At 66.0% G+C, this 17,468-nt stretch overlaps 1 protein-coding gene across 5 annotated transcripts in view; it reads right to left on the bottom strand.

Annotated features, from left to right (window-relative positions):
- PRDM16 (PR/SET domain 16) overlaps window positions 1–17,468 on the bottom strand; it is a 272,002-nt gene that overhangs the window by 81,567 nt on the left and 172,967 nt on the right. The gene's annotated exons all lie outside the window — the stretch shown is intronic.

The following is a 17,468-nucleotide window of genomic DNA, read 5'->3' as shown; positions in this document are numbered from 1 at the left end:
TGGTGGCCTCGGCTTCATGTTGCCGAGGGCTTGTTCTGCGTCCCGCCTTCCTTCCCAGGAGGTGACAGGCGGCCCCGGCAAGCAGGCGGGGCGCAGACGGAGGGGCTAACATTCGACCATGATGCTGAGAAGCGCCGAGACACCACGGTGACCAGGACTGGGGGGCCTGGCCCCGCCCGGCCACATTCGACTTCGGGAATGGCCTGAGCGAGGTCCGGGCACCTTGGGGAACGGGAGGGCCGGGCTTCCCGCTTTCTCATGCCCTGGGCATCTCTCTCAGGCTCTGTGGCCTTGCCGACGGCAGCTCCAACCCTCACCCGGCACACGGGCCCCTGGCTCTGCACCCAAAAGGCCCCGGACCACGCCACACTCCATGCACTGCCTGATGACATCATGTCCGCGGTGGGCCACGCGAACCTTGTCCTCAGGTGTGGGGCTGCTTCGTGGGCCCCTCTCCATGTGACAGGTGAGGATGCGGGTGCCCCGGGACGGTGGACTGGCCCTGATCACACGTCGTGTGATTAAGAGACCATGATGGCTCTTGGCACAGGGATGGTCCCAGAAGCTCTGGGAGGAAGGGGCTTTGACCCGGAGAGGGGCTCCCTCTGCACATTCCGGGGGCGGGTCCCTCCTCTCCGATCCTGTCGTCCTGGTCTGAGCCCCGATCCCTGCAATCCTGACACAGCTGGAGGAACTGGGGGACGCTCCGGAGTCAGGGTTCCGGGGCTGTGGGCTCAGGCTCCTTCCCAGGCTGCGGCTTTGGGCTCGGAGCCCTCCACGCACGGGAACCAGCTCCGCCTCCACAGCCAGCGAGCGCGCAGGGCCCCCGGCCTCCCGAGCCAGGCGCCTGCCCTGCTGCGGGGCCCCTGATGCACCTGCCTTGTTGCCTCCGGCCCCCACCGCCCCGAGGGGCTCCCGGTGTCCCCAGAGGGACAAGCACCCACTTCCCCGGGACGCCGTGGCCTGCCGTCCACCACCGCTGCCGCCGAGGAGATCGCGCTTTGTCACTGCGACACTGGCAGACGAGCAGATGGCCCAGCAGTCCCGGGCCACAGGTGCACCCACAGGAGACGAGCCCTGGCTGCGGGCGTCCGCGAAGCCCGTTCCCGGCCACCGGGGTGCAGCCACAGCCGACCGGCGCGCAGAATGCGGTCCGTCCACCGCGGACTGCCCCCCTGCCATGCGGAGGCCGCGGGCCGCCCGACGCCCCCGAAACACGCCGCTGAGCGGCCGCAGCGGCTGCGTGCTCACGGCTCCGTTCACGGGCGAGGTCCGGAACAGGCACGTCCAGGAGACGGCACGGAGCAGCGGTGTCCGGGGCGGGAGGGCGGGCAGGGCGACTGCGGTGGGGACGGGGTCCCCTTCGGGGCCCGTGACAAGGCTCTGGACCCGGACGGAGGGACCAGTGCACAGCTTCGTGAGTGTGCTACATGCCACCGAAGGGTACGCTTTTTAGTGGTTAAAATGATACATTTATGTTACGTGTATTTTACTGTAATAAAAAAAATCAGCCCTTGACACTTATGCCTGATTTAGAAAAAACACGAAACCAAACAACCAAGCAGAGCTCTTGACAGCAGCCAGGCTCTGGGTCCCTGAGTCGCCGCCTCCCCAGGTGGGGAGGCGCGAAGGCCCCGGGCCACCTCCTGCCCAAGGTGGAGGCAGGAGGCCCCGAAGCTCAGGGGGGGACAGTCCCCGCACCCAGGGCTGCGACCACGGGCACCGCCGAGGCCCAGGCTCCCAGGCCCTGCCGCAGGAGGCTCGTGAGTGCTCGGCTCACCCAGAGCTCCCGCCGCTAACAACGGGGCTGCTAATTGAAATGTATGAGAAACAATTAAGAGTAATTGGAATCAATTAATAGATGATTTTCCTGGGAACTGGTACACAATGCGAAGAGGAATCTAATTACGACTTCCAAGTGCCCCCTCCCCCCAAACACATCAGGCCGTGGGCGGGAGAGCGGCAGCAGCTTCCGGCAGAGTGGCCACCTGCGGGCGAGGTGGGCTGAGCCCCTGGGGCAGGGCTGGCCAGAGCGGGTGGGCTGGCGTTCCCCGCAGGTGGGCCTGCCCCGGACACGGCCCCGGGCGGGTGGCAGCCAGTCCCTGTCCAGGCCCAGCCCCAAGGCCGGGCTCTCTATTTCAAAGTTGCGGGTGAGTCACTGCCCAGACATGGGGCCACCCCGCCCTCATCCTCTGGGGCTTGGGACACCTGTGTCAAGTGGAAAAGGACGGAAGGGAGCAGGCGGCAGCCCCTCCAGGGCTGTGCGTGGAGCGGCCGGTCCGCCGAGCAGGGAGAGTGAGGCTGAGGGACGATACGCCCAGCACCGAGCCGCCGAGAGAGAGGCCGGGCCGGGGCCGGGGCCGACGGCGCCTCAGCGCCTTGCCCACGCCTCGGCCCCTGGTGCCCAGCGACAGAGAGAGAGACCGTCTCTGCCCGACCCCCGGAGGGGCTGCCGCGACCCAGGCACCAGGGTCCCGCGCCCGCTAATTAGGGGGTCTGGGCAGCACGTGGCTCACCTCCCAAAGAACACGCCTGGGGGCCCCTCCCCACCCTCCCGGTTCCTGTCATTAGCCTGGAAACAGCCCGGAATATTCTCGTGTTTGGGAGTGTCTCAGGTTTGGGGGAGTCCCGACAGGACTGTCCTCTGAGAAGGCGGCTGGGCCTGTCGATCACTAGACCCGGGCCAGGGAGGTCAGCACGGCCCGGCCGCCTGGCCCTGCGTGTGCCACAAACACAGCCTTGGCCCCCGGACTCCGGGTGGGCGGCTCCGAGGAATGTGTCCCATTGGGGCGGCAAGGGCGAAGGGACAGCGGGGAGGCACGTTTCCCGGTGGCCGTCTGCAGTCCACAGGGCCACAGCCCACCCAGGGGGCAGGCCGGGGCAGGCTCCAGGCCGGTCCGTCCCAGGCTGGTGGGCAGGAGCCAGGGCAGAGCGGGGCTGGCGGCCGCGGGGGCGGTGGGGGGGGGGCTGGCGGTGAGGGTTCGGTGTCTCCTTATCAGATGGGGCGGCTGCGGCCCCCCTCCGGCGAGTGCCATTCTCCCGCATTCAGGCCGCTTCCTGGGAGCTGACGGCCGAGCTCCCCACACAAAGGGCCTCTGCTTATCTCGTCACCCCTGACCCCGGCAGGCACGCGCGGCCGGCTCCGCTTTCTGCTCGGGGGCAGCAGGCGGGACCGTGTCTGGCTGCCCCGGGGCAGGGAGACGGGGTGCCGCTGGCCTCCCTCCTCCGCCCCAGCGAGGGGCCCGCCTCGGTTCTGGCCAAAGATCCGGGGTCTCCGGGTCTGCCCCGTCCTCACGAGCTCCTCCGGACGCCCAGCCCCACAGCCGTGCCCTCCGCCTGCACGCACGTGGCCCCCGTAGCCGGCCGCCCCTGTGTCTGGTTTGGTCTGGCAGGCAGCGAGAGCGGGTCCTCGGGGGCGTCTGCCTTGGGGTTCAGAGCCGGGAGGCGGCTGGGGGACAGGGGCGTGGCCCCCGCGAGGGCGGATGGAGACACGGGACGCCACGCTTTTTACAGCTAACGGAGATTCGGGCTGGCGGGAGGCAGGGGAGGACGAGACGGGGGGGGGGGCAGAGCAGGGCGTCCGCGAGCTGCGACGTGCCCTCTCTGCTCAAGGTCACCATCGCCGGTGCTCAAGGGGACCGCGGTCTGCAGAAGTCCCGCCAGGCAGCCTGCAGCGCGGCTCGGCGAGAGTTAAAGGCTGCAGCCCGACGAGACCAAGGTGAAGTGGGTGGTTAGAGTCGCGGAGACACCCTGGACCCTCTTGGCCGAGAACCCAGCGCTGACCCCCGGAGAGGCTCTCCTGTCATCACCTGTCACGGGAACCAGAGACGCGGCAGCCCAGACAGGCCCGGCTCTTAAAGGGACAGCGAGTCCACAGCTTCTCTCCTGAGGGGACCCCCGCAGTGGCCCCCTTGGTCAGGGCCCGGTGCATTCCTTCCCGGCCCCGAAGAGAGTCCTAAGGGGTGCCTGCGGGGCAGGCTGGAGGCCGAAGGGGGCCAGGGGGTGTCTCTTGGGGCTCCAAGCTCCCCAAGCAGGGGCCACTCCGGGAACCCGCATGGCCCAGAGGGGTTCTTCCTCCCTGCACGCTCACTCTCCTGCTGATGGGATGGCCCCGACACAAGAAGTCTCAAGGTCAACGGCAAGCCCCTCGGCTCCCTCCGAGGCCAGAGCAAAGGTGGCTCCGCAGGCTGGCCAAGGCCCTCTGTCCTCACCCTGGGAAGCCCGGCGACTTTTTCTTGCAAAACTGGACACACACATCCGGTGGCGAGACGAGGCGGGGGCATGTGGGCTGCTGAGTCGAGGGGTCCTTCTCCGGTGCTTAACCCTTTAGACGGAGAAGCAGCAGGGGAGCCCCCTGCCCCCCACTGCACCCCAGACCCCAGGACGGCCCCTCCGCCTTGACTGGCCCTCCTGCCCCCTGCCAGACCCGAGAGCCCATGCCCCCCACAGCTCCGCTGGAGGCCACCCCAACACCGGCCCCTCGACGACCCTAGGCCAGGGGAACCGGGGGGCCGTCTGTGCGGCGAGGCCATGCCCAGGAGCGTGCCCGGCCCCCGGAGCAGACAGCGCGTCCAGCCTGGGGTCCCGGTGCGTCGGCTCCAGCTTCCACCCATGCCCGGCTTTAACGGAATAGCGTGGGGCCTGGGGGGGGGGGGACGGGGCGTGTTCTCCCTCCGCACGGCACCCATGCTCAGTGGTACTCGGCTGCCTCGCTGGGTCTGACCACGAAGCCGGAGACAACGCCAGGCTTCTCGCCTTTTTACAGTGGGGAAACTGAGGCACAGAGGGTCCCATAACGTGACCAGAATAGCGCCGGGCTGCGGAGCCAGCGTGTGGGGCTCCGGACTGCCGCTGGCCATGACGCCAAGCCCGCTCCTCTCAGGGGTAGGTCACCCAGGACCTAATAAAACTCGCTCCTAGCACAAAAGCATCTTTGCCTGGGGCTGTCTTGGTCCCAGGGCAGGGGCCCTGGTGACACGGGTGACCACGGTGTCTCTCGACCCCAGTCAGGACGCTGTGGTCTGCAGCCCTCCGCACTGGGAGGGTCTCTGTGAGTTTCCCGCCCGCCTTCGCGGGCGCTCGGCTGCTGGGGTATGATGAAACCCCCTGGCACACCGCCCCCCGCCCGAAGGCAAGCCCCCGACACTCGGCAGTGTCTGGGAGAGTCTGGCTGTCACCAGCATCGGGTAGGCGGAGGCCGAGATGCTGTGAACGCCCCTCACAGCACAGGGCAGCCCCGCGACGGGACGATTTAGCCCCACACGTCGGCACTGTCCAGGGTGAGAAAGCCTGGCGCAGAGACACTCAGAGCCCCAGGGCCCTAGCGGCCGTGGGGACACAGTGGGGTCCTTGGGGCGTCTCCAGGGCCTGCCGGCCCACCACTCACCACTCAGCCTGGGGCCCTGCGAGCCAGTTCAGAACCCCAGAGCCCCAGGCGTGAGGTGTGGACTCAGGCGTCCAGAGCGCGAGCACCAGGTATGCCCTCCAGCTGGAGGCATCCTGGTCCCCAGAGACCCTGCCCCGTCCCCTGTCTAGAGACCCCGGCGTTTTCCGCTTGTTTTCTCCCGTGGCACGGTGCTTCTGCTCGGAGTGCTGGGAGACCCTCGGCCCCCACCGGACCCGGCCTGGGGAGGGCCACCCGGGGAAGGTCTGCCAGGAGGTGGGGCTCGCTCCCGAAGCTCTGAGACGCCCACATGGGGCTACGCGGACCCTCTCGAGGGCCGTCCCCCTGGGCGGGTGGCCTGATGCCCGGGCAGCACCCCTGGGGACCCGCGTGCCGCTCCAGGGCCTGTGTGCCCCCTCCGCCACTGTGACATGGCCGCCCACGTGGGCCTGGCTTCCTGCCCGGCTGTCTGCGGGTTGCGGCCGCGTGCCGCAGAGAGCAGACGGGGCGCTGAGCGTCGGTCACTGGATCGGGGCCCGCGTCACACGCTTCTTGTCAGGTAAACAGACTTTCCCGCCCGGGGCCCGCCACGCTCACTGGTCCCGGCCGTGCGGACAGGGCCTTGAAACCTGATGCCTGGGGGTGGGATTTGGGGTGCGGCAGGGCGAGGGGACCGAGGGGACAAATGTCCGCAGAGATGGGGGGCAGGCAGGGGCCAGGGAGCCCCCGGCAGAGGCCGCCAGCCAGAGCGTCTGCCTCCCACGCTGCGGGGCTCTTTCCGGAACCAGCCTCCCGGCCTGGGTGTCACCGCCTCCTCAGGCAGAGATCGCGAATGTGGAGTCCGCGTGCGCGGGGCCGGTGACACTGCGTGTGGCCTACGTTGGCCCCGAATGCTCACGAGTCCCTGGAGCTGGCTTTGAGGGGACTCTTTGCCAAGTGAAAATTCAGAAAGCAGAAGGAAGCAGGCGATAAACATTTCGAATGCCACGGACCAGTTTTAAGGTGAGTGCCGGGGCCTGTCGCAGGGACATGGCCTCAGGCTGGGGCCTTCCAGCTGCAGTCTGGGGGGCCTCTGGGGCCCACACCCCAGGAGCAATCTTCTCTCTGAGACCGAGGAGACACTTGACCCAGAGGTGGCCAGGCGGGAGCAGGAGGCCGTGTCTCAGTCCCCAGCCTGGGATGAAGCGGCCCCTGCTGCAAGCCCACCAGGCGGGCAAAGGCAAGAGGCCACCCGCCCGGCGCGGGCTGGGACAGTGGCTTCGCCTGGTCCCCTGGGCTCCGGGCCTTCTTTCCGCTCCTCTGGTCAGCCCTGGGCAGGGGCTGCGCACGCGTGCACAGCTGGGGTGTGGGGGTGACGGTGCCGACGGCGGTTCCTGAATTTCAGCACGTGGCGGCTTCACCAGAGGGGGTCGGCAGACCCCCAGGCCAGGGCGGGGGGTCCAGGACCGACCCTGCAGCAACCACCCTCTCCTAGAGCTGACTGTGGTTTCCGTGGTGGGTTCACCAGGGCCCCCTAAAATTCACACCTGGAACCCCAGACTGGGACTCGATTCGGGAGTGGGGGGCCGGGTGGCCCTCGATCCAACGACCGGTGTCCTCACGAGAAGTGTACAGACCCGCGGGGGAAGCCGTGTGAGGGTACGGAGGTCAGGGCGAGGCCTCGCCAATGTCGGCCACACCGGGAGCCCCGCCCAGCTCAGGAGGCCTCCCTGCCTCCTGAGGAACCAGCCCTGCCCTCATCCTGACCGCCGACCTCCAGCCCCAGAGCTGCCAGAGGAATGCGTGTTAAGGTCACCGGGTTGGTGGCACTTTGCTAAGGCAGCGCGGGACGCTGACAGTCCCTGGGAGCCGGCCCAGGCCCCCCTTCCGGGAAGCCTGCTCCGGCGGGGGCCAAGGGTGGGCACCGCCGCGCAGGACCTGCCTGCCCTCTCCTTTGGGGGTGCAGTTGGGGCCTCCCCAGGCCACCGCTGACGAGAGGAGCGTCCCCCGGCACTGGGCCCAGCAGGACGGAGCCGGCCTGCGCCGTGCCCACCGGGCGGCCTGACCCACCTGCCAGCGGGGCCCGTCTCGCCCGGGTGTCCCCTTGCTGCCTGTCCCGCTCTGCTGTCCACTGCCTGGGAGGCTCTGCCCATGGCGGGGAGACCCCCCGGCGACCCCTTCGGGGGAGCGTGCTCCTTCAGGCGGGACCTGGAGCTGAGTGGGTTCCGGGGGTGGTGGGGCGGGTCCTCCGGGCACAGCAACCCCACGTGCGTGGGGAGGCGCTCAGAGGCCGGGGTTCTAGGGGGGCGTACGTGACGTTGGGGCGCTCTGCCCAGACCCTCCTGTGCACCCTTCCTGGGGACAACGGCACCTCCTCCAGCCTCACCCAGGGTCCAGGACAGGCAGGAAGTCGGGGACGAGTGGTGGTGGCCTCAGAGAGGAGACTGGTCAGGACAGGGCGGCGCAGCTCTGCTAAGCGGGTGTCCCCGGGGTCCCCAGAGCCCCCCGGGGTTCGCAGAGACCCCGCCGGGGTCCGCAGAGCCCCCCCCCCGGTGTCCCCAGAGCCCCCCAGGGTTCCCAGAGACCCCACCGGGGTCCGCAGAGCCCCCCCCCGGGGTCCCCAGAGTCCCCGCCGGCATGAGGGTCCCGCCCGTGCCCCCTCTGTGGCGTGGCCGGGGAGGAGAGATGGGGTGTCAGGCCCCTGTGACCGTCCTGCCTGTACCAAATACACGCTGGGAGGCGAGTGTCCAGGAGTGGTCAGCTCCTGTGCCCGCAGCCCGCCTGGGCTTCTGACTCGCGAGTCCTCCTTGAGCTGCGGACCTGCCTCCCACCCCTCCTGGGCGCCCAGCAAGCCCCCTCCTTCCATCCCGGGAGGAAGGTGCTCCAGGCGCATCAGCGCCCAGTCCCGCCCGGCCCAGCAGCCGCCCAGGGAGACGTGGAAGGTGCAGAGCTGGCAGCTGAAAAGGCCTCTTTGACAGCGTTACATAAGCCATCACATTGTCCCTGGCCACGCCGGGCGCGGCGGTGCTGGGGAAAAAGCCCTCTTTTTCGACAGGTCCTGGGACGTGGGGCCTCGCCATCCTCACCGCTCTGGATTAAAGGCAGTCGGGCTGGAAGGGGCGGTGGCCTGGGGACCTCTGCACCTGATGGTGCTTTTCATGACTGTCACGTTTGTCCCAGCTGCAGTGAGGGCCAGGGGTTCCCTGGCCTGGGGCTCGCAGGTGCCCACTGTGGCAGGCGGGGCTCCCATTCCACATAACTCCCTTCTCCCTAGGCTGATCGTCTCGCCACCCGCCTCGGGGTCCCAGGAAGCCCCTCCTGAGGGGAAGGACGATGTCGCGAGGTCGGCCGGGAGACGCTGCTTCCACTCACGGGGCGGCTCTGGCCGCACGCGGGGCCGACGGTCGAGGCGGCAAACCGCCCGCCCGGCTGCAGCCTGAGAACTGGGTTCATGCCGGCTCTTCCGTTGCCGTGGGGACGGCGGACGTCTGGCGGCTCCCGACCGCATGGTGGGCTGCCGCGGCAGACACAAGGGACGCCGTTCTCAGCGGCCCTGGCGCTCCTGAGCACTAGGCGCCAAGACCTCCGTAGAGTCCGCTTGGAAAAGTCGGCCGAGGTGTGCCACCTCCCAGCTGGCTCACGCAGCGCTCTGAGCAGCTCGCGGACACCGCGGCTGGCCCCTCCGTGCGATGGCAGGACACTTCGGAGCCCGCGCGGGAGGCCGACCCCACTGGCCGAGTCACAGCGAGTTCCCCGGGAGCGGGCAGCTGCCCAGACCGTGACGCGCCACCCACCGAGGTGCCAGCAGCCCCGCCGCGCCCGGGGACTGCGGTGCCCGCTACCCGACCACCGGCAAGAAAGTGGGAAACCCAGAAGGCCAAGAGCCACGCTGGGAAGGGCGCGGTGGACCTGTCCTCATTTCTGCTGGGGCATCGGCAGGGGCGGCGGGTCCTCGGCGGTACGCAGGTTTGGGAGGGAAGAAGGTGGACCAAGCGCTACCGAGCTGACTTCTGGGCGACAAGACGCTTCACCCCGTCAAAGGGCCGTGTCTGGGGCAGAAGCGCCGCCCTCGGTCCAGGCCCACCCCAGGTCTGGGAGGGCGCTGGGTAGCGGGAGGAGCCCACAAGCCAGCACGGGCCCCCCTGTGGCTGGTCTCAGGAGGGGAGGGGGCAGGGGGGAGGACGGCGGGGGTCTGGCCTCGCGTGCACTGCCCTGTCCACAGGCCACGGCTGGAGCGGGTGGGTCCAGGGCTCTCGGCTGTTGTAAAGTTGTTTTTACAAGGAGCGTGAGATTTATAGCCTCTTGAAGGGAAGAAACCGATGTAACGGGAGGCGACCGTTTATTCCTGGCCCGTTTCCTCCCGCCTGCGCGCCCGGCCGCCGGGGAGCTGAGGCCTGCACAGAAACCCAGGCACCGCACACCCGCTGCCACACTCACCCGTCCCCAGCCCCGTTCACGCACGCTCCCCCAGGCACACGCACGCACACAAGGCAGACTTCTGTGCACACACACACACATGCACATACATGTGCACACAGCTGCACACACACTCGTGAGCACATACACACATGCATGCACACACTTGTGCCCACACTCACGAGCGTGTGCACACACACACACACTTGTGCACACAGAGCTACTCCTCAGGCCGGCCTGACCGCAGGCCCCCTCACACCTCCTCTCCTGACCTCCCTCTTCCCTTCCTTCACCAGAGAACCCGTGCCCTGGCCACTCCCCTGATGTGTGATGTCGACAAAGTCCAGTGTCCAGCCTTGTCCTCTTGGAGCTGTGACAAAGTGCGCCAAGGGACCATGGTCATGAGCAGCGGGGGGCATGCAGCAAGGTGCCCCCCAAACCCTGGCCTCCAGGGCCTGGTGGAGCAGGGCACAGGTGTGGCTCAGAAGCGCTTCCGGGCCTAGCAGCAGCCCAGGTGGGGTGGGCGGGGCCTCTGAGTCACTGCCCTTTGAGGGGGTGATGAGATCAGAGGACTCTGCCTTATCTTTGGGGGGGAGGCCTGGCTGGTGCTGGGAGATGGCTCTGGCAGGAAAGGCTGCTGCAGGCTTCCCCCGGGGTGAGGTTTGTCTTTAAAAGGGCAGGAACTGTTCTTGATTTCTTATCTTTTCCCCACTCGGGATCAAGGTGGACAGATACAGCGACCTGGGCCCCGGGGAAACCTGGGCCCCGGGGAAACAAGCCTCGCAGCCAAGAAGGCAGGTGTGCGGCCGCCCCGCCTGCTTCCTGTGCCTGCCCCCTGGACCCAGGCCGGGCCCTGGGCCCTGCAGAGCCTGCCCCCGCACACACGGACGCACGCGGACCGCACACACACACACTCATCCCCAGCCACCTTCAGGCTGGACCTGGTAAAGGCCGATGCGCCACATTCGAGTCCCCGGGGACCTCAGGGTCTGGTCCTCGGCATTCCCGTGCTGTCCCGGTTGCCCGCGCCCGCGTGTGCATGGCATCACGGCGCTGCAGTACAGCCGGCCGACGGTAGGGGGCGCGGCGCGCCCCTCGCCTTGCTCAGCTCCCAGGAAAAAGGAAGGTCTCCCAAGAGGCCGCCCCTGGCTGTCGTGGTGGCCGCCCCTGATCGCTCCCCCCAGGGGCCACCCTGCCACCCTCTCCCTTCAGAGTCACCCCCACCACTGCCACCACCCTGCCGACGGGAAGACGGCTGCTCTGGACGCTCCGCGGCACGGCCCCGCAGGCTGCACGCCCCGCGCTCAGGCCGGAGGGGCCCCGACGCCTGCGAGTGAATGCTCGAGGCGGGGGCGGGGAGCACAGGTGACAGGTGCTGCCTGCCGTCCGAACGCGCGGCCTGGTCGCCAGGTGCTAACCTCTCCCTTCAGAGCTGGGGGGCAGTGGGGGACCCCAAGCTCTAGACGTGACCGAGCACACATCTGCTGCCTTCCTTTGGCCCCAGTCCTGCCGGTGGCAGGGAAGACGGGGCGGTGGCCGTCGGGGCTGGCTGGACCCCTGATTGCGCTGTCCGTGGTCACACCAGACACTGGCGGAAGTGTTTCTGCTCCCGGGGTTCCGAAGGGACGTCCCGCCCCCAATTCCCCGCAGTGGCGGCAGGCGGGACTCGCAGGTGTCACTTCCGATGTTGCGCGCCGCGGGAGGCCATGCGGGCGTGGAGAGCGTAAACGACTTCATCACCTTCCTCACGGGCGCTCGGGCCCAGCGTGAGGACGGCCACGCCTCCCCCGCGCCTGGATTGCTGCCTAGCATTACACGTCTTTCAATAAACGGAGAGAGACAAAAACATCGCTTGCTTCTTGGAGTGTCAAACTGCCCAGACGATGCTTGGAATTTATAAATTTACTCTTGTTACCTGCACCTTGGACTTGGGGTTCCTGAGACTCCCCCTCACGGGGAGGTTCAAGGCCATGGAGCATTTGTCTGGCAAGGATGGAGCAAAGAACCCCAGGATGGAAAAAAAATTACGCGCGCGCGCGCGTGTGTTATAGATACACACGCACATATACCTATGATTTAAACCACATATTCTGGCTTAAATTGTAGAAAAATAAGAAGAAAAATGACATGGAAAAAAGTAAATTTGAACCAGATAATTTCCTTTAAAACACACACACACACACACACACACACACACACAATACCCAAACTTCTCAGGAATCGAAACAAGCCTGAGGAAGCCGAAGGTGAACAATCCGGCGAGAGAGCAGGGAAGGATGCTCTCAGCACAGTTATTAAAAGTCCTGCACGTATCTTCCCTTGTAATTGAATTTCACCGCATAATTTGAGAAAAGCCACACACAAAAAAAACTTGTAGTGAAAAACTGGGGTATAATTTTCTTCAATCAACTCCGGCTCATGACTGCAATTACCCCGAACCTTTGCGAGCTTTGCTGTGAGGCTCGGGGACCGGGCCTCGGAGCCGCCGTGGGTGGCGGCCTTTCATGTGCCTCTCAAACCGTTCTTTATTGTAAGGTTTCAAATTAGCGCTAGCAGCAATGAGCAAATTTGATAATTCGATCTCAAATTAGTTAATGTAATGTGCCAGTAACCACTAACGAGTGCATTACAAAGAGGAAAATGTATCTTTTTGGAGTTGGGATATAAAGTTAACCAGCCTGTCATTTTGCCTTTGGAAACTTTTTTGGGTCTTTATTAAAAGGAAATAATCCTATAAGCAAAGTGCATCCCTAACAGCACTGGTGGTGTCCAGAGGAAGAGGCCGGGGCGCGTGGGCAGGCTCTCGGCGGCCCTCGGAAGATTTCCCAGGGGCCGGGCGGTCACGGTCCCAGCAAAGAGCGGAGAGGCAGGAGGGATCATCCCACGTGGCTTCGCTGCGGGGAGGTCAGATCTGGACAAGAGCAGGATGCTCCTGGAAGCCAGCCACCACCAGCCCCGGAGACCTCCCCGGGGACCTGCGCCTTCTGCCCTGTGCGGCCACGCCCACACCCTGCTTGAGCAATGGGGCAGCGACAAGACTCAGGGCACCCAGAGGAAGGTGCACCCGTAGCCCATCCTTGTCAGCTGGAGGCCCCCGCAGGGCCACTGAGGGCCTGGCTGGGAGTGTCCTTCCCCTCACCTCATCCCTGTCACGCCCCAGGTAAGTGCCCACTGGAATGCCTGCTCATGTCCCAAGAGCAGGCAGCCCAGGGGGCAAACATCCCTAGCACCAAGTGGCGAGAGAGACGGTCCTCCCAAGAGTCACGGTGTCGAACCATAGGGACCACAAGCCAGTGTTTGCCCACCGCTTCCTCCGCACCCGGCTGTGGAGTCTCCAGCCCGCGGCCCGGCTCCCGCCAGACTGTATTCCTGCTTCTGGCTACACTGTATCTCTGCTTCCCGCTGCAAAGTATCCCGCTCGCAGCCCTTCTCAGGTGCATTTAACATTTCCTCTGGAAGCTCTGGCCCTGGGGGTCCCGGAGCCCTCTCGAGCTGGATCTGCTCTTACCTTTGAAAACAAAGGTCCCCCGGGAACGCGGGGCTGGTCCCCCCAGCCTCCTGGGTATGGGTAAACCCAGTCAATCAAGCAGAAAGAAGGGCCTGGAAGCCTTGAAAGCTTGCTGTGGCCCTGAACTTGCTGTCTTAATCAGAGCCGAAAGGTCCCTCCCTGCCCCCACCTGCCCTCAGCCAGTGACAGACGACTCCGGCCTGAAAGAGGTTTCAAAGGAACGGAGACGCTGTTTATCTGTGTGGCCTGAGCCCACTCGCCGCGGGAGAAAGCCCCAGCCCCGTCCCCCTGAAAGCCACAGCTTGTTCTCTCATCTGATGGATGAAAGGAATTTGGAAGCCTGATACTGTCCCCTGAGATGTCATTCAAATCCTCGGATACCTTCCCTAGGCAGAGCCACCGCCATTTGACGCATCTCCCCCCGGCCACCCCAATTCATCCTGGGCCCTCACCTCGGAGCCGGCTCTAATCAATAGGAACAGGAGTGACCGTGGTGGGGGGGAGGGGCTCCGATTGGTGGGCCAGGAAAGTAAAAACGTGATTAGAGATGAAGTCACAGGGGACGGTCTAAATGGGAGCCCTTTGAAAGCAGACGGGAGGATCGGCTTTCCTTCTTGGGGGGCGGGGGGATTCTTGTCAGTCCTCATGTAAAGGAAAAAGATGGAAAATGCAAACGACAAAGCTTGCAGCCCCTCCCCTCCAGGCTGCGGGGGACAGCGCAATGTTCTCTTGGCTCATTAAAAAAAAGTACAACAAAGAGTAACAACTTGTGAAGTGTTTCCTCTTAGAAAGAACAAAGAGGAAGCCGCAGGTCCGACTGGTTCCCGCCGGCGGCCCACGCGCGCACCCCCGTCTTTCAGCAGAGGCTCGCCCTCCACCCCGCGCTCCCTGGTTTCACTCCAGACCCCGCTTCCACCGCAGCCCCCCCCCCCGCCCCATAATAATTCAAGCGAACTTTAAAATCCGTAGATGCGGCATTCCAAGGTGATGGATTCGCCTCTTCCTGAATTTCGAATATAAATCCCAGCTCTGCAGAGTAACCACGGCAGCGGCAGCAAGATTCATCCGGGCGGCTGCAGGGTTGCCCTGCAGACTCTGGAAAACTTGGGCAGGCGAAGAATGCAGGGGCGGGGGGTGGAGGGAGGGTCCAGGGAAGAAGGGAGAGCTGCTTGGGTGGGTGGGGGGAAGGGGGGCTGCGGTAAGTGTCTCCCAAGCCCTGTTGGGGTTTTCATCTCACAGCGGCCTTCCAGGGAGAGGGAGGGGCCCTTCCCGGGAGCGGGGAGCGGGGGAGGGGGACGGGGTGTCCAGCAAGCCACAGCGTCCACCTCCTTCCCCGGATGTTGCTAATCCGCGCATTTCTCATCGCAGTGACGTCTGCATGGCGCTGTCATGAATGCGCTATGAAGGCATTTGGCGCCGCTACCGTCGTAATCTGCCCAAGATGAATGGGGGCGGGGGCTGAGCCGCGCTCCCCGTTTCCTGCCCCATCTGCCTGCCAGACTGCCCAGGCGGGGCGGCACCCTCCCTCCGGGCTGGTAATTGCACAAAACGGAGCAACTGAACCCGAACCAGAAGATCAAAGGGCTCGGGGGACGGGGCGCTTTACCGAGCACAGGCCGGCCTGGCCGTGCAGGGCGGGAGCGGGGCGGGCAGCGGAGGGCTGGTGACCGCGAGCCCACCCCCCGCCTTCCCCTCGCCTTCGTTAACCGGGAGCCTCACAGGCCAGAGGGGCTCGGACACGCGCCTGCATGGTCCCTGGCCTGCAGGCGCTCGTCACCTGATCGGCCACACTCCGCAGACGACATGCTCAGCTCCGTCTCTCTCTCCGCCAGCATTAAACAGCCTTGTGCAGGACGGAGCTGAGCGGAGCCGGGGAGAGTGTTGCTGAGTGGCCAAGTCCACGCGACCATGGCCAAGACGCACTGTTCCCATGTCCCTAAGCATCCTTCTCCTCATACCACATGGGGCATCCTTGTCACTGTCCAGAGAACCCCAGCTCCACAACGCCCTGGGCCGGGGGGAACCAGGCCTTCTTCAGACTTAGGGGACAGTGAGTGGCTGGGTCTGTGTGATGACCCCCGAGACCCTTGTGGTGGGGGTGGGGGCCAGGGGTCTTGTTAACTGGGAGCCGGCCACTGAAAACAGCTGTTGGCAGGCCTTATTTCTGGGGTCGCGCACACAGCCGGTGTCTCGCGGACTGCACGGCATGGCCGAGCGGACCAGACTCCACGGCCAGCGACGCCTGCCCCCCCCACCCCCGCCGGCAATAAATCCTCCGCGGGAGTGCTAACAGCGCTCGCGTTTGCTCCCATTAATTCTTCCTGTTGCTGACGCTGGGCCGGGTCCAGGCTCGCCGCTCCGCAAGGTTCCCGCTGGAGGAGCGAGGCCTCCGGGCGGCCTTCCAGCTGCAACTGCCAGCTAATGCCTTCACACGTTCGCAGAGCCGCGGGCGGGGGCGCGGGAGCAACAGGTCTGCGGGGGAGGGGGGTCGGCAGACGGCAGCGCCCGGGGCCCCCGCGGCAACACTGCAGCCCCGCGTGGGGCCCGCGGAGCCTCCGGGGACCCTCCGCGAGGCCGAGGGGGGCAGCAGGCCTGAAGGGACCAGTTCCGAGTTTGGCAAAAGGTTCCGTCCGCATACGGGCTGTTCTGCCCGCTTCCGGCCTCCCACCTGTAACCTGCTCGCGATCCCCCTGCTCCTCCCCGACCTGCCCAGAGCTGCTCGACTTCACAAGCGGCCAGGCTCGTTCCTCACACGGGTTTCCGGTAAATTCGGCTCTTGGAGGCTGGACCCTATACTGTCACCGTCTGACTCAGGGCTTCGGGGGTGACTCAGCGTCACGGCCAGCGCGGGTCCAGCTGCGGCGGGTCCAGGGGGCGGAGTGGGCCCGGGCGCGCTCCGGGGACGGCGGGCGGTCACATTCCTCCTCAGCCGCCGCCCTCGCCTCCCCCACTCCCCTTCGTGGGCAGAAGGCCACGGATGCGGCAGCGGAAACCACGGCCTCCCCATCCCCGGCTCATGGGAAGGGCATTCCCGCTGCGGGGCAGCGTCGCAGTCCACCGGCCCACGCGGGAGACGCGGCGAGGCACTCGGCCGCCAGCCCACGCCGCCCCGCCCCCATGAACGCGGCCCCGCCCCCCGCCTGCAAGCGCGGCCCCTCAGCGCGCAGGCCCGAACCCCCGGGGAAGCTTTGGGGGGCCGCGCGCAGGGCACTGTTCACGACGCGCCTCCGAGGCGCGGCGGGCGTGCTCGCGCGTACACGTGTGTGCGTGTGTGTTTGGAAAAGCCTTTCTCCCCGTATGTCAGGATCACACGTGTTCAAAATCCAGGCGCACTTTTCAGAAGTTATTTCTGGAAAAATGTTGACTCTCATAACAGCAATAAAAGGAAAATACTGCCTCAGCCAACATAAATGTCTATTTGGAGCGCGCCTGAGGAGCACTGGGCTATTTGTGTACGTTGGAAATTCCAGCCTCGGGGCGCAGCAGCTTGGCAGCCGGTGGGCTCCGGGAGGACAGAGGGCCGTTTCTGAAAGCCCCTCGCTGAGCACATCCGTGTGGTGGCCCGACCTGCTGGCCCCAGGCTCCCGGATGGGCTCAGAAGCCTTTGCTCCGAGGGGGTGACACCGGGCTGGGGACGCGGGGCTGTCAGGGCGCACACAGCTGGTGAGGCGGACGCCAGCCCCTCGGCCCGCGGGGCCCTCTGGTCCCAGACCCCGGCGCCTGTGATGCTCATCACACCGCCGCCCAGTGACGGACATGCCTGCCGCCCCCGCCCGGCTAGGCTGTGGGCTCGGAGTGCAGGGGCCACTTCCTCTCCGGGTCCCCGCACTGACCACGGGCTCTGGCACAGGGTGAGAGCAAGGAGACCCTGGCAGAGGCAACGATGGGGACGGCACCGCGGCCACCTGCGTGCCTGGGACTGGCCGGGCCGATGGTGGCCGCTCCTCGCCCTGTTCTCATTGGATCCTGACAGTGCCGTCAGGATTCACACGGGGGAGGGGGGGGCGGGGGCGGACAACGGGCAGGACCAGAGCCCAGGGCCTCTCTCCAGGGCCCGCCAGGCTGGAACAGGGCTCTGCGGTCAGCCTCCAAGGCTCAGACGTCGCTGGCCAGGGGCTGACCTATGAATTCGAGGTCACGAGGGACTGGCTTTGCAGACCCTCGGGCCCAGGAGCGAGGGGC

The sequence above is a fragment of the Rousettus aegyptiacus genome, unplaced genomic scaffold (assembly GCF_014176215.1).
Source record: "Rousettus aegyptiacus isolate mRouAeg1 unplaced genomic scaffold, mRouAeg1.p scaffold_m13_p_1, whole genome shotgun sequence".
Classification (NCBI taxonomy): domain Eukaryota; kingdom Metazoa; phylum Chordata; class Mammalia; order Chiroptera; family Pteropodidae; genus Rousettus; species Rousettus aegyptiacus.
This window is presented reverse-complemented; position numbering and strand designations above follow the sequence as displayed.